This window comes from Aedes albopictus, chromosome 3, assembly GCF_035046485.1.
Source record: "Aedes albopictus strain Foshan chromosome 3, AalbF5, whole genome shotgun sequence".
Lineage (NCBI taxonomy): Eukaryota > Metazoa > Arthropoda > Insecta > Diptera > Culicidae > Aedes > Aedes albopictus.
Window position 1 is genome coordinate 89,830,623 of NC_085138.1, and position 15,004 is coordinate 89,845,626.

At 35.7% G+C, this 15,004-nt stretch overlaps 1 protein-coding gene across 1 annotated transcript in view; it reads left to right on the plus strand.

Moving 5' to 3' along the window:
* The window catches only part of LOC109423866 (protein tipE), a 163,491-nt gene that overhangs the window by 48,187 nt on the left and 100,300 nt on the right, over positions 1 to 15,004 (plus strand). The window contains exon 2 of the mRNA XM_062858506.1: positions 2,673 to 3,519. The gene's annotated coding sequence lies outside the window, so the exon portion shown is untranslated. The remainder of the gene's footprint in view (positions 1 to 2,672; positions 3,520 to 15,004) is intronic.

A 15,004-nucleotide genomic window follows, 5' to 3' on the forward strand; every position in this document is an offset into this window, starting at 1 on the left:
AAAATAGAATTTCAAACTATCCCTGTATTTATGTTTCCCTGGACGTTTTCCCAAATTACACATGAAAACTACAAGATCGCAAAAGTAAAAAAAAAAAAAATGCGGAACCCATTGATTGGTATTCAAGTCAAATCGATAAATGCAAGCCCCATTTTTATTAGGGTAGGTATATTCCTTCATGATTCTGAATATAATTAATTATTTAAACTACAATTCATTCTATTTTCATGTAGATCTTCTTTATTATATAACATGAATGGGTGAGAAGAACATCAATATGTATTGACTACTACTACAATGCTTCTAGTTTGATCGATCGATCGACAATCATCGAATAATATTTCTTAATGTAACCCATCTTATTTCATATCACGATATTATATTTTATTGTACTACATTATTACTTATCACTTTATATATTGCATTATAGTTTATATTTTATCCATCGCGTTGTCATTTTATTATTATAGTAAGGTTCTACTTATCATCTAGGTTGTAAAACGAGTCGTTAGCGAGTAATATTCATTCAAATTATCTACAAATCGATACTTTATTTCATTTCACTACATTATATATTATTATTGATTATACAATACTCTTTCGATCATACAATATATATAAATTATATAAATTATATAAAACATAAAATCACAGACAAACAGACGTCTCACTCTACCTACTTCCCATCGTTTACCTTTTTAACGGACTATTGAAATATTCTGTGGTTCGCAAATCTCTCGCGCATGGCGCTTGCATAGTTTTTGCTCCTGTTTGACGTTTACTCACTACTGCCATATCCTCAGTAGGTTTGCGAAACACAGCGTAATTAGCATTGTTCGATTATGCTTTTCTGACGATGATTTTAACCGCACTTGTTCCAAGTGATACGTCTGTTTGTCTGTGATAATACTATGGAATTAGGAGTGTTCATTAAGACTTACATCTGGACGATGGAGTGGATTGGCTGCCAGAGTGAGGAGATAACATCAATCCTTGTAAATAGATTTTTCTTCTTCCACACCTGCGATGGATTAGACGCGCTATAATTACAAATCAGATTTTTTTACTAGCCCTGCTGGATCATACATCTGGAAGGATATTCTCTTGATTCTGTAAACCTACGGACCGGCTAGCCCCCGTTTTGGATATTCACTCAGCGATATGTTGACCTAAGGAGGCTAATATTATGGCGTATATGTTATTATCTTTTATGGTATTATACTCTATCCTTTTTAATAATGTTTTAATTTAATAATTTTCACCATACCATATATGCATAGGTCGTAAAAGGACTCGAGAGAGAATGATACTTATTCAAATTATCTTCAGTTTGATACCCTATCTCATCTCGCTACATACAATATCAATACATTATTTATATCATTACATTACATTATTCAACTATATTGATTATACCATATTCGAATATTCTATTTTATCATAATCTATCATAATAAATTATATTATTGACTATATGACTATGCGGGGTTGGGAGGGTGCATCAGGGCATCATTGAAGTTGTAACTGTACGACGGAGTGGATTGCCAGCCGGCGTGAGGTGAGAAGTAACTGTAACATCCTTGTAGATGGGTTCTTCTATCCCAACAGTTGCAATGGATTTGACGCGCTCTTCTTGAAACAAACCATCCCGTAGAAAGCTTAACAAGTAATGTGAATTTCATTATTCACTCTGTTGGATCGTATTGCTGGAAGGAGATTCTCTTAAACCCGCAGATTTCGCGTAAGTGACTCTACTTACGGGTCTGCCACGCCCCCTTTTGGCCCTTCATACAGCGGTATGTTGAATTCAGAGTGGTAATGAAATTTAATCTTTGCTGTTAAGTGGAACTGCATGCAGAGCAAGACTCAAGCTAGGATGGTGGCTACCTACATACATACATACATACAATAACAGAGTTGTTGTTTGACTGCGGCTGTAATGAAGGCTACGAGAAAGTAAATAGTCATCATTGTGGTCACTAAATCAACCTTTTTCTTCTCATGGCCCTCAAGAATGAATTGCGGAAATTGTAATGAAAACTAGGCAGAAAACTTCGCTCCGCCGTTTTCAACTTCAAATAGTCTGTCAAATTTGCACAACGCGTAGCAACGTCGGTGAACCAACCACATTGCAACAAATTCTAAGGTGAGTTAGAATGCTCAGATAATTGATCAGCATGTTTAATAAGTAGGGGTAAAATGCGGCTCGTTAATCTAAAGGTCATTTGTTCGACACTGAGGGGACGACATAAGTCGCATAAGATGCTGCATTACATCACAAAAGCTCACTGCGTAAATCACTTAGGTATCGCTTCATACTGGAAAAACTTGTAATTAGAAGGCACGAAATGTTGCTAATTGGCAAATTGAGAGATGAAATTTGTGAAAAATATCGCGTTCAAGTGGGATTCGAACCCACGACTCCGTATTCGCTAGACCGGTGCTTTAACCTACTACATGTCCAAGTAAAATCAGCCAATTTGTCCCTTCGCCTGTCACCGAGTACAATCTCTACCCTGTCCATCGAAAAAAATTGCTGTCGTCACTGATTTCCTAGTCATCAATCCTAGTTGTAGCAGTAATCTGCCCTGCCCCAGCCCACCTAGTAACTTCACTATTCCGCGCGTCCATATGTCTGCCTAATGAGAGCAAATCTTATTATTTATTTACAGGCACACCCCCGCACTCGATTCTCCTGTCGGTTGGTGGTTCCCTGCTGTGGACGGTCGGACGGACTGAGGGAGGAAAATATGTGCGTTACTGCTGTTGCTGCAGCAATATTCTCATCGCTGCTGCCCGAGCACGGTTGAAGAGCCCAGAAAAGATCCGATTAGTGTGGCGCAAGTAGAACTTGGACGGACACCACACCGTTCAGCAACCATAGGTATAGCCTCTGCCGTGGAGATTCATTGCAAAAGAGTTCGGCACTAGGTGCTGGTGGTGGTGGGCGATATGTGTGCCACGGTCAAGCTGCAAACTGCCGTAGAAGCTGGCCTCTGGCGAGGCCCTCCGAGAGCCACCATCAGCGAGGCGCCACCTTGTGGATGCTAGAAAGCCAAGAGGAAGACCTCCGCACAGCAGAAACAGAGAAGAAGCCAAACTTGCCTCCCCCGCGCTGCGCCGCGTCACGCCGCCGGTCGGTCGTTCGTATTGGTCGGTCCCAAGAAGGACTCAACTTCGGTCGGTCCGCGAGTGTTGTTTGTGTGATGTGCTCTGCTCTGGGAAACTCCGAAGGAAGAAAATCGTGAAAAACAACATTGTGGCTCTTTGGCTTCTACAGCGTCTAGTGTGGTGTCTATAGCGCGGCCTGTGTCTAACAACCAGCAGTGAGAAAGTGTGCTTGGTGTTTTGCCACAGAAGAGCCGGGAGAATATCATAAAATCAATAAAATAATCATAAAAGTGAGGTCCTCTACATATACTGCTGCTGGTGGAACTGGTCCTTTGGCGTGTGTTTGTGCCTTCGTTGGAAAAACATCGGCCCACCAGAGAGGTTGGGGGCGGCTGCTTGGTAGCAGAGGTCAGTATTTTTTGTTCTCTCAGGCTACCTCAACAACACGGTAGTCAAGTGACGGACGGTGGACGAACGACGAACTGGACTGCGAATGAAGTACATGTATGGCGTTTTACGCGTTTCTGTCCTATGTTCTCAAGCCGACCAAGCTTAACGGCGTGGGTGGGACAAATTTTAAATAGGGTAGAAACAAATCTTAAGCCTATTCACAAAATTTATTGTGAATGTCATTGGGTAATGGATTTAAAAAATGGTGGATGGCTTTCTATGAAATTGAGCTAAACTTATTTTCACAACTTATTTTCATCTTTTTTGTGACAGAACTCACACCGGAATTCCTTTAGAGAATTCTTCCAGGGTTCCTTCAGAGATATTTCCTGACATTCCATTGATTTCTTCATGATTTCCTTTAGACATTTCGTTCGGATATTCTTCGTATGATTCTCCCCGGAATTCCTTCAACAATTTACTTACGAATTCTTATGGGGATTCTTCCTGGATTGCTTCAGGGATTCCTTAAAAAATTTCACTCAAGATTCCTTCTTTTTTATTCCAGTACTTCTGAGGAATTCCACGGAGTCATGTCAGTCGATCCTGAGCGACCATTTCAAAAATATCTGAAACTTTGCACAGTTTTTCAATTTCATCTAAATCGCCATTTTTCGATATTAAACTTTCATATTCACTCACGACTAGCTTTTCAAAAGGGTGTATGCGAAAATAGTTCTAAAATATTCTAAAAGCTGTACAGTAAAAACGGATTGTTCGATTGTTATGAATTTTTCAGCAAAGTTAGATAACTAAATGATGATTCCTTAGAAAATATACACTGTAAAAAAATCTATTTTTACTTTAAAAAAAGATGATCTTTTTCACAAGAACTCAAATATCTCAAAACCCTATCTTTTTACCAACGTCAATTTTTTAGGGGAAATGGCCCATTATATCAGCTATCTACCATAAAATTTTGGTGATGGTAAACTGATAAACAAAAAAGTTATGACATTTCAAACATTTCACAATTTTCACATTAAGTAACAAAAAAAGTTTTTTTTTCTGTGTAAATTATTTCGAGAATTATATTTTGATGCTGATTTTATTGTAAAAGCTACCGCCGGAATTGAACAAGTTGTTTTCATGATATTTTTGTTTGATTATTCATAATTACTATAGTATCTATTTTAAACTTAGACGCGATCCAGTGTTGTGATCAAAAATATTGAGAGTGTCATATTTTTTATTGTACGTGACTGGTGAAAAAATCCCTTGATAGTGTTGAAAAGCTGTTGATTATAAGAAAAATGGAATTAAACTTGTTTTTAAGACAAAAGCTGTATAATAAAAGTTTTATATACGCGTATACGTCTAGTTTATCTGCAAAAAAAACTCTTAGAGAACAGACTTTATGATCGGAAGAATGCGAGTAACTTCAACAACAACAAATGCATGAGAGGTACATACCACAGACGAACAGACAAAACGCCTAGAACAATTTTCGTGAAAATCCATCGCCCAGTTCACACTACCACCACCTGGTAGAAATGTTTCACGAAACACTGCGTTGTGCAATATCGTCATCAGCAGGCGCTAGTGTGAAACGTCAAACGCAAAGAAAAACGATGGGCGCTCTTCTGGTTATGAAAGACACAACCAAGATTCAAAATGATCGTCAAAGGCGTGGTAAATGAAAATTTCGTCAGTGTTACGTTTGTTTGTCTTCATACATACCATGACAATGCTCACGAAAAAGCAAAAAAAATACTACCGCTATGGATATTAAAGATTTTATAGTAATTTTTTTTCTTCAGCCAAGCAAACAACACCAAACTTGTCAGTTAAAACTAATAAGTGATTTTGTTTATTATAATCTAACGAACAACATGAACAGTCGCTTTCTCAAAGGTCTTCAACTCAACGCTCTCTTGTAGACCGTTTGATGAAAAAAAAAATGTTCAAAAGAGTTACGAAATCTCACCGAAAGCGCCATAGATAAACTGAAAGAGACTGGTTATGCCCAAATGTCCACATTGAATACAAATTTCCGCATTTGCACGTCCTTTTACAAACGAGCCATCTGTATATCATCGGTAAAGCAGGGCGCAGGAAGTTCGAAAACGACAACAACTGAGAAATTGCCAGAAGTGCTAAGTGCAGAGAGTCATGCCACCGTACCATCAGCGACATCTGTTTAAACTATTTAATCACGCCCCTTTTCAAAAATGCTTTGAAATATTCTTCAACATCTATACCCATTTCAATATTTTTAACTTTGCAAAACACGCTTTCAACATTCATCTTGAAGAAGAGGGAAAACACATGTCCTCAAATGTAACAGCAAATTAATGAATAAACGACTAATGCGCGGAGGGCGTGATAAAATCGGAACATTACTATACATATAATATACATAATACATAATAAAAACGGCTTGTTTTACTCACGCAAGGCCATTAACAATAAAATCAGCATCAAACTGCGATTTCAAACCGAAATAATTTACACTGAAAAAAAAATATTACTAAATGTGAAAATTGTGAAATGTTTGAATTGTCATAACGTTTTTGTTTATTAGTTTACCATCACCAATTTTTTATGGTAGATTGCTAATACAATGGACCGTCTTCCCTAAAAAATTACGTTGGTAAAAAGATAGGGTTTTGAGTTATTTGAGTTTTTGTGACAAAAATAATATTTTTTAATGTAAAAAAAAGATTTTTTTTCGCAGTGTATATTTTCTTAGGAATCACCATTTAGTTGTCTAACTTTGCTGAACAATAAAATCAGCATCAAACTGCGATTTCTGACCGAAATAATTTACACAGAAAAAAATATTTACCAATCGTGAAAATTGTGAATTGTTATAACTTTTTTGTTTATTAGTTTACCATCACCAAATTTTTATGGTAGATTGCTAACACAATGGACCGTCTTCCCTAAAAAAAAATGACGTTGGTAAAAAGATAGGGTTTTGAGTTATTTGAGTTTTTGTGGCAAAAAATATATTTTTTCATGTTAAAAAAGATTTTTTTTCACAGTGTATATTTTCTTAGGAATCACCATTTAGTTATCTAATTTTGCTGAAAAATTTATAGCAATCGAACGAACCATTTTGGCTGTGCAGATTTTTGAATATTTTTGAACCATTTTCACATACACCCTTTTGAAAAATTAGTCGCGATTCAAAATAAAAATTTGATATCGAAAAATGGCGATTTAGATGGAACTGAAAAACTGTGCAAAGTTTCAGTTCAATAGAAAATCATGAATTAAAAAAAAATCCTTAATTTTGATGCTGTTGCTTGGAATCGCTCTTCTTCTGGATTTCTCCTGAGATCCTTTCAATTATTCCTTCAGGAATGCTTCCAGGGAGTCCTGTCGAGGTTCCTTTATTAGATTTTAGGGATTCCTTTCGCAATTTATCCCCATATTTATTTGGGACTTTCCGGGGATTCCTCCAAGATCCTTTCAGAGATCTCTTCCGGCATTCCTTCGGATTATTGGATTCCAGGGATTTCTCTACCATATTCTAGGGGACTTTTATAAGGAAGCTCATAAAATGTTTTCTAGATGAATACTTTTAGAAGTTCTAGAGGAATTCTGAAACTGTGGAGAAATTTCTGCAAGATTTTTATAAAAAAATCACAAAAATCTTTGAAGGAATCCGTGAAAGACTTTTTGAATGCTACTCCTAGAGATTGTTATGAATGTAACCATGAAGTAATTTCTGAAACATTCCATGATAGATTTCTTGCAGAAATTCCTGGAAGCATCTCCAGAGAAATTTGTGAAGGAATCACTAAAGAATTTCTTAAGAAATCTATACAATTCGTGGAAGAATTCTTAGAAGAACCAAAAGAAAAGGAGACATGGTTCTCATTGTAATTGGAGTAATTTCTTAAGAAACCCTTTAAAACTTACTTGAAGCCTCAAGTAATTCATGAAAGATTTTCCTCAATATTTTTTGAGCTATTTCTGGAGGAATCCCTCGTGGAAATATTGAAGAATTTCCAGAAAGAATTTTAAAGCAAGCACTGAGGGATCTTATGAAGATTTTTTGGAAGAATTCGTGCAAACAATCCTGTGGATAAAGCCACATAAAGCACATTAGAATCAGCTGCAGATTGAAAACGGTTGTTTATTGTATTTTGTAGGAAAATATGAAATTTGCTGTTTTGTATCTTTAAGATGGGGAGCGGACTTGGTGTGGGGGTTAAAGCACGTGACTATCACGTCGAGGACCTGGGATCGAATCCCACTCCCGACAAATTCGCAAAATGTGAGTTCTTCCTTCGGAAGGAAAGTAAAGCATGGGTCCCGAGATGAACTAGCCTAGGGCTAAAAATCTCGTTAATATAGATAAAAAATCTTCAAGATGAAATTTCGATCTGAGTTTGTAATTCAAGCCATTTTCTTCTGCACAAACCAATGATCGTAGTCACTTGTCAAGTTTACACCTAACGGGCTGGTATTTCTACAGAAACAAAATTATATTCATCAAAGTTATGCTTACGATACAGGTCGGACTCGATTATCCGGAGTATTGATTTTTATTTCACTCCGGATAATCGAATTCTCCGGATAATCAAATCACGAAAAAAATATTAATTCGGAATTTAAAAACGTATGGAAAAGTAATGTTTTTGTTATTTTATGTGCATGAAGCAGTGACGTAGCCAGAAATTGGAATTGGGGGACGTCCATAAATTACGTAACGCATTTTATTTTTATTTTTTCCTTTTCTCCTAGTCATACTATTTTAATGAGACTCCCGAAGTTTTTGTATTGGTCATCGCACTATGTTGGATTCCCCTTCTCCTCGTGAAGTGTGACTCAAGTTATAGGCGTTCCTTTAGAATATTGTATACAGTGGGACCTTGATTGTATTTTAGGCTGTCAAAATCGGCATAGTTTTTTTTTGTGAATTGTGAACTCCATAAAAAGGTTCTGATTCTATCAAAGGAAACAATACAGTTAAAGGGGTATGGTGAAGGGGTGTGGTTTATGTTATTTTTGTCAGGTTTGATGAACGAGAAAAAAAATGTAATGAATAGGGCTTTAGAATTGGAAATGTACTTTTGCTATTTATAGCGGAACAATTTATCTTCTAATTTTTGTTGGCATGATATGCCTGTTTTCAGCAATATTTTGCTGAATTTTGCCGAGCTGAAGGCTCCAGCAAAACTTTTTGGTGAACTTTCAGCAAAGTTTGCTGAATTTCAGCAAAAAATTACTGGTGATCAGCAGAGTTTACTGAACAGATCAGTAAATTTTGCTGAATTTCAGCAAAATTTTTGCTTAAACTTTCAGCTCGGCAAAATTCAGCAAAATTTTGCTGAAGCTCTCAATAGATTTTTTGAGTGCAGTCTTCTCGGAGCTTATAACAATTGGCTTCTTAACGATGTTGAGATAATTCGATATTCTGAATCTGCACCCCAAACAGAGCCAAAATCCAAATTTTCATGAATTTTGATGCCCGGGAACCCATTTAAAAATCAATTTGAAGTTTGTATAGGAGCGATTTGTCGAATCACCCCTCGTCGCAGTTTGTACTGGGCCTGGGCGGATCTGTCAAACAGTTGGGCAGCTGTGAAAAGGTGATTTAAAAAAATCTCTTTAAAATTGATTTTATGTACCAAAATAAAGTTCTAAACACACTGAAAAAAAATATAAGTGGCTCAGAAAATGGTGCTGTTTTGTATAAAAAAAAAAAAAAAACAAAACATTTCTTTTAATTTTAAAACCCCAATTGTGTCCTGGCAAACAGGAGACAGTAGACGATAGGTGAAGTGGAACAGGTATAGGCAGCTTGTACCATAAATCATAATTGAGCGGCAAATAAAAATAAACATCACAAATAACGTTTCCCATTTCAGATCAACGAGTTGATCCGTTTTCGTTGCCTTTCCGGGTTATATTACAAAGTATACTAACCCAGAAAGAGCTTCTGCCGTAAGTCTATGATACACACGTAGACTGAGAGCGCTGATGTCAATTCCGCAAAAACACGCTAAAACCATCACAATCTCGCAAGAGGAATCGTTGTAGAAATCTCCAAAGGAATTCCTTGATTTGCCCCCCGAAAAAATCACTGAAGGAATCATTAGAGAAGTTTGAAGGAAGTTTCTGATTCAATTCAGAAATTACTGTAATTAATAAAAGATTTCTGTAAAAATTTCTTGAAAAATCCCCAGAGGAATCCATGGACAACATCCTGAAGGTCTATACCCGAGCAGGAACGAATTAGATACCATACCAAGACAAGGAATTGAGACATCGTGGAAGATACCTCGACGAGTTATTGGTTTGGTATTGAGGACTGCTTGAGGTGTTATTGAATTATAGAACACGCACCATTTATTGTTTTAGGTTTTGCATACCTTAGTTTAATATTTTACACCTATTCTCTCCTGCTCGGGTATCTGGGAGTTCCTGGAGAAAGCCCTAAACATATGCTGAGGAATAAACAGAAGAAACTCTGAAGAAATCCAAGTACGATTTTCTGCAGAATTTCAAGGAAAAGGAGCTCTTGGTATAATCCTTGGAGAAATTCCAGCAGTACTTTTGGGACTTCCTCCCTAAAGGACTTCTTATGCTCCACCAACATTAAATTCTGGAGGAAACTTTAGAAAAATCCTTGGAGAATTCTTTCCAAGAATCGCAAGAATAATTCTTAGGAAATTTATAGAGGAAACCGTGAAAGGAAGGCGGTATTGTAAGTAAATTCCTGAAGAAATCCTAGGCGGACTGAAGGATTCCATACGAATTCTTGGGGGAAAATACCAATTCATACCAAGAGTAATTCATCTTATTTGGATGCTTCCAACTGCTGGTAGTCTGTACCTGGAATTAATCATTTAAAAAATCTCTGCAGGACTTTCCCTTAGAAATTCTAGAGGAATCCCAGCAGTAATATCCGAAGGAATCTCTGCAGGCATTGTTTGAAAAATTTCTAGATTGGCGTCTGTTTTCAAAGGATACCGTAAATTATTTTTTGAAAACAGACGCAAATTTAGCTTTTTTTTTCGCTGAAACGAAATTTTAAATTGTTTGGCTCTTTTCAAAAATAACGGGAGAATTGTTTGTTACGTAATTTGTATATGATTCCAAAATATATCAACTGATATAAGGATTAATTGTAAAATGGTATGCAGAATCTGAAATACTTTTTCTTGTTAAAAAAATCAGGTCAGAGAACCGACAATATCTGGAGAAAACGTAATCGAGGCCTCCCAAAATCGGGTCAGCACAGTATATTATAATATTAAACGATTTGGAATTTTTGTATTAAAATTAAAAAAAAAATCTCAATAAAAAATACTCCGGATAATCGAGTCTAAAATTCCGGATAATTGAGTCTCCGGATAATCGAGTCCGACCTGTATTTAACTTTTGACGAATATGTTTTGCAAGGTCATAACAAATGTATATTCAAAGCAAAGTTTTATGTGAAGTAATTTTTTATGAAAAAATATTTCCTTTGGTCGTTTTTTGAACCTACAATTCCATAATTCTAGTGGCCTAAAAAATCCATACCTAAACCTGAATTATTTTCTCACACAGCAGTCAGAAATTTAAAACTTCAAATAAGACAGTTTTCATGGATAAAACTCTGCAAACCTAATAGATTATGAAACTCTAGATGAAATACTATGATCACATTTAAAAAAATCCAGTTTCAATAAAAGATTCATTCAGATATTTTACGCCATTAAAACACATCTTACGAATTTCGTCCGCAAACTCACAGCTTTATTCGAGCCACGATTATTCAAATAATTGTGGGTCAAAACATTGGTTTGTTGTACACCAATTCTATTCGTATAGTATCCTTCCCGTATGCACATTTGTCGAACTGAAGTTTATGCGAAAATAACTGTTTTGGCCTTAAATGAGTGTAAAAGCTTTTGATTTTTCATAAAAAAACCCTTCATATATAACCCATCCAGCAATTTTGACAGTTGATCAGCAGCGTTGTGCTGAAATTCAGGAATTTATTTTGATGATTTTTTTTTGTGCTGGAAGCATTTCAAAAAAATTGGTGTATAGGTTTACCGTAGATGAATCGTTCAATTAAAAACACCCATGAAAGATTTTACCTCTCTTAATCAACAATCGTAATGCCTAAAACGATTCGATACTGCGTAATTGATGGGTTTGGCAATTTTATATTCCTACACAAATCTTGAATTTGGCGATGATTGGTTATCGTTGAATATCATCTAAAAACAAAAACCGCATATTTTATAATTTTCCCACAAAATACAATAAATAAGCTTCATTTGCTCCATACAAAACTTTTTTTTTTTATTGAAACCGTTTTTGATCTGCAGCCGATTGGAAGTATACCGATTCTAAAGTGAGCAGGTTTTACTTCGTTTTGGAAGACTCCTTTTCGGAAAAATTTCCGAAGAAATCTCTTCAGGTATCAGTAGGTCGGCTCCAGAGGCACGAATCTCTTAAAGACTATTTCTCGGATACTTTTTCAAAACGACGTATAATACACGCAAATCCTATGTTGATACGTCGTTTTGAATAAGTATCCGAGATTTGAAGATTTTTTTAGGAGAATTTCTGAATATCTGTCTGTAGGAATTTCTGGAGAAATCCCTGTATGAATTTCGAAAAAAAAATCATGATGGAATTTCCTGTCGAACCTCTGGGAAATGGCCATTCTCACGTTGCACGTTTGCAGGTGCAAAAAAAAACATAAAGGAATTTCTCATACAAGCACAAAAAATTGTAATTTTTGCAAGGGCTATTATTATTCTTTTCGTGGAGGTTTCGTGGAGAAAATTTTATTATATTTAGGAGAGCAGAATAAAATTTCCATAGCATTGTGAAGAACAGTTACATATGATTGGGTTAAAAGCAAAGGGGTGTAAGTGCCAGCAACCCACTTTCGAGTAAATGAGGTTTAAAATTTTCCAGATGTTTTTATATGCTCATCTCAAAATCATCAAAATGGTCACTCACACCCCCTTTTGCATTTCGGCCCATCACATACACTGAAACACAATCGATGGTGAAAATCCTTCAAATTTCTTTTCTTCCTAGAAATTAGTTTAGTCGAGGCAAATGAAAATTAGTTTTTTTTAATAGAATTATTGCAATTACGTGGGGATATTTTCAGCATACATATGTATATGTATCCCAAAACTTTTAGTTGATGACATGTTACTTACCCAGCCAACCACATATCGTAAATCATTGTGTGGAAAAAATCGTATATATTCATATATTGAATCAGAATTGTATAATAATATGTATATATGTTGACAATGATTGCGTAAAATCGCATTTCATGCCAAATTAAATTTCAATTGCGATTTTGTTTCATATAGTCGTCTCCGATCATAAAAGGTGCGAGATACTATCGGTAGGATCGCACAGAATCGGATAGAATCGTGAAAAAAAACATACATTCTTAGTGTCAAGCTGCAAGTTCGCTAGCATCGTATATATGATTTCTTCGAATCGTGGAAATCGTCGCTTCACATCGTATATGAATCTGCTAAATGGAGCTTGCTACCTAAAGGTATGATGAAAATCGGTGAAATCGTATACAACTATAACAATGTTGTATATTGATCATTTGCGTCACTTTAGCGTCGTATACGTTGTGAATGAAATCGTAGAAATCGTATATTCATTTTTACAGTCGCATATGATTGTTACTGCACTTTTAATAGTCGAATCTTAATCTCGAGAATCGTAAATGGTTTTGTTTACATATTTGAATGATGGAGAAAAAGAAAAAATGGTATTCATCATAAATTTGTATTTTTGTTGTGGTTGACACATTCCAACCATGGTAGCAATAGTTTCAACCAAATATATAGGTTTTCATACTAGCAGATGACTTACAATAAGTGATGTATAGATTCCAACAACGATGTGAATTCCGGGCCTCTTGCACAGCACCACCTTTGGTGCCACTCAATGCACAACAACAACGCTCCCACCACAAGTCTCGCACCGTATCATGCTAATTTTTATTCGTTTCACGCCATTCACTTTGAACTCTTTATTTTCAACTTGGCAATATAGCCAATAGAGATAACGCGCAGTTCTCAATCAAAGGACCTAAGTTCGATTCTCACTGAACACCAATTGTTTTTTTTATTTGAAAATCTTGAGTCGTATATTGGTACTCTCAATCGTAATAAGATCATGCATAATCGTATATTTAGATGGATAAAATCGGTGAAATCGCAGAAATTTTTCGAGAAATCGTAAATTATGTTGGATGGAATCGCAGTAATCGTATATATGTTTCGATATGGCCTCCACATCAGTATGTATATGCCCGTTTCGTGCATTCAATACGATTTCTTTGGTGCTATATATGTGTGACTATTTCAGTTGCAATTTCGATATAGCAACCAAATTGCTGGCTGGGTACTTACTTACTTAGTTACTTTCAGTCCTGGGCACCCACGGAGGTGCAGAGGGCCGAATTGAAAGATTTCCATCCTGGACGACTGCCAGTCATCGCCTTGACCGGTGCACAGTGGCCGGAAGCCGGACAAAACCTCAAAAATCGACTTCAATATTTTATTTTTCTAATATTTTTCTTCCATTATAGATACTTCAACTAAGAAAACCCCAAATTTTCAAGTCATTTGGTCAGAAATTGAGTCTTGTAGTAGATTTTTTCAAAGTTGAATTTTTATGTGCTACAATATTAGTATTTATTGTCTTTATTTCATGAGCTTCCTTCATGAGTTCGTTGTAAAAGTTAGGAAGACTTGAATAATATGACAATATTTTTTGTGTTTTTGGGTATGAATAACCATTACATTTCTAAGATTGTTTGGAATTCAATCACAAAATTATTATATTTTTACAATATGCAAACATATTGACTTTTATGAAATTTTGGAGAAAAACTTCGTATTAAAGAGATCCAGTACTTGTTTAGGAAACATCAGAAAACGACGCCGTATCCCGGATATGACGTGCAATTTTGTCTAGTTTTTGGCTATATAGGTCACTGTTTGCGCATTTTTGCGCTAAGCGCGAATTTTTTTTTTGTTTTCTATCAGGTCACAATGGAGCCGCATGGTTGTGGAGGAAGTGATATTGTTTGAAGTTCAAATTTTATCTGAACATAATTCATATTGACTTCAGAATACTAACAATTTAGTGTAATTTTCATTCTTGTAAGAGACTTTCACCAAGTCAGATGGTCATAGGGGGACGGGGGTCTGATAATGTAATGGCCACAACTTTAACATTTTTATTATTATTATTATTTTTTTCAAATATTATTTTAAAAACAGAAGAAGGTGGGTGCAGAAAAACACAAGAAGGTTAAAAACAGTAAGCTGGAGAGGAAAGGAGTAATGACTAAGTATGAATAAGCCTTTATTTACATGTTGCTTCACCAGATACAACTAACTCTTTTAACCTTCAAAATAAAAGAAAGACAAAAACAACCGTGAAAAACATGTAAAAATAACTACAAACCCTTGCTCACTGATTTTCCTTA